The sequence below is a fragment of the Halyomorpha halys genome, unplaced genomic scaffold, assembly GCF_000696795.3.
Source record: "Halyomorpha halys isolate HHAL.00 unplaced genomic scaffold, Hhal_1.1 Scaffold479.1, whole genome shotgun sequence".
Lineage (NCBI taxonomy): Eukaryota > Metazoa > Arthropoda > Insecta > Hemiptera > Pentatomidae > Halyomorpha > Halyomorpha halys.
The window spans coordinates 148,606-151,460 of NW_027109057.1; positions in this window are offsets into that span (position 1 = coordinate 148,606).

A 2,855-nucleotide genomic window follows, 5' to 3' on the forward strand; every position below is an offset into this window, starting at 1 on the left:
AATTTATAATTATTTATTTCTTATTAAATTTTTTTTGTTATAATTAAAATTTTATTTTTATTTTTTAATTTATTTACATTTTCGTAGTTTTTAATTATATTATTAGTTATATCACTTGAGATCAATTCATATTGTACTTATCTAGCTTACAAATTGTATAGCCTCCACAACACCCTAATAGTCTTAACTGTAAAATTTACATTTCACTTGGTTCAAACATTTTTATGTTTTATTTTGGCACCGACCGATAGATGTTATATAGTCAAACCTTATTGGATGTAATTTTTTATCAATTTATCTAAAAAATTGCTTTCACATCCAAGGCATATTTTCGCTTTAAATATTCAATTTCAGTTTCCAACAACTATAAATTTTTTAGCTGGGCTGTTCACACATGCAATGACCATTGTTGGGAAAGTTGATTATTGGTACTCATGAGACTTCAAAACGCGTATTTCTGTCGAAAACTCGATTTCAAAATTTCACAACACTTTCCTTTACTGTTTATTCCATGTATGTAAGTAAAAAGATTCTCATTCTAAACAAATATCTTTTATACAATACTTTTTCATGTAATTGTGATATTATACCTTCAAGTTATTGTTTAAGAAAACTTGTTGTTCAATGGTTTTACTAATATGGAATTCGTTAAACAAATTAAAGCTACTATAGATTACTAAGAATTAACAAAAGCTTGGCTGTTGTATAAACAGAAGGTTGCGTTACGTAACTAAGGCTTAGTAAGGTCACTATGTGCTCAAAATATGTGAATTAGCCTTGCTTACATTTTTAGTCGATGGAAATACTACTATAACTATAAACTAGTTTGTAAAATAACTTTATTGCTTTAATAACTTTAGGAAATTTTATTTTGAATTATTAATTATTGTATTACTAAATAAATACATCCGATTCGAACGGGAAAAACCGAGATCGCCAAATCTTTCCGGGTTGTATGACGGCTTCGTTATATTTTGTTAAACTATTGTATCCCTCAAATTGTAAAATATAGATCTGTTATTTGTACCGTGGGGAACCTAAAATACGAATTTTTATAGCGACAGAAAAATAAAAATATTTTGATCATGAATTTCGCCTCTCTCGATAGTACAAGATCAGGGAAGAAAAAAAGGCAGTTTTTGTCACCTCAATTTTTTATTACTTTAATGGCAATAAATTTTAAAGTAAAATTCTGGTGCGGTGCTTGTATCAAACTACAGTCACTAAACCGATTTATGTTCCCAAGTTTTGTTTTGTTTAGTGGACTCGGGTTAACGTAGAAGCTGTTTTTGTGGTTTTCGAAAATAAAAATCTGAAAATCATAGTACAAGAACCCTATATGAGAAAAAAGTCATTTATTTCACTCCAATTTTTTATTACCTTAATGAAAAATATGTATAATTACTAGTCAAATAGATAGGGGGAATAAAACCTGGCAATAAATTTTAAAATAAAATTCCGGTGCGGTGCTTGTATTTGTACTTTCACTTGCTAATTAACTTAATTTCCCTAGTTTTGTGTTAATTAGTAGGCTCGTGTTGACGTTAAGGCCGGTTTTGTGGTTTTTGAAAAACAAAATCTCAAGATCATAGTACAAGAGCCTAAGGAAAAAGAAAAAAAGGCAGTTATTTCACCCTAATTTTTTATTACTGTAATGAAAACTAGGTATAATTACTAGTCAAAATTGATGAGTCTGCCAATTATAGGTAGGGGAATAAGAAATGGCGGATGTTTCAAAACGTAAAACAAAAATTTTTTCATTCGGAGCTCCATAACTTTAAAACCACAAAACTAGAAAATCTAAGAAAGTAAACTCATCATTTAAAAGTAGAGTAAATTTGCTAAGAAATGAGCCCTAATAGAGCTATTTATGTTCAATAATTTCCAAGATATAAGAATTTTTTTTTAAGATTTAAAAGATTTTTGAAAAAGCAACATTTCATAAAAAAAAAAAAAAAAAGTTTTGTCTCGAATGGGATATAAAAAAAAAAATATACAGTTGTATAGTCTTAAAAATCGTACAAAAATATTAATATTATTTTTAAATATTTGAAAATATACTGAAATAGGTGAACATAACAAATGAAGTTTTTCTTTTAAATAATATTGATTCCTTTATGAAAACAGAAATTGTTTTATAGTCTAATGTCTTATACCATGCAAATTATAAAATAGAAGCGCTGAATAAATTGTATGAAAATAGTCAAGGTGATGAAACTAAACTAGTTAAATAGAAACAGAGTTGCATCAACTTTTTGATTATTTAATTAACGAAGAACTACTATTTTTTTAAATAAGGTTGTTAAAAAGTTTTCTACAGCAAACTTCCATAGACCGTTAATAAATTATATCCATTTTTCAATTTTCTAACCGTAGTGGAAGCTTGTTTAAAGTTGAACGTTCGAAGTTGAAATAATCAATAGTGTTTGGAACTGTGTCCGATTATTATATTACAGTTTAGTTATTATATGGTAAATTGTAATTTCGATACTGTTATTTTTATTATCTTTCTTTGTGGAAATTGGTGTATTAATAATCGTACTTTTTCCTTATAACTGAGTATCGACGAAAGCGTCTTGTTACACTAAGTTTATTTCCAGTCTTCAACGATGAAAACTTATAAATAATTTTTTTTTCTGACCTTGAGAAAAAAAAAAATAAAAACAAACAAATAAATATATACAAATGAAAATATATGTACATATGATTGGCAAACTAATACATCTTCATTTGCCAGTGTGGCATTATAAGGCTGCCGGGTCACCTGAAGGCGGTGTCATCGATAATGGCATGTGTTTGCCTATATAAATAATTTTTTTTTTCTTACCTCCTGGAGCAAGAAAAGACATTTACAA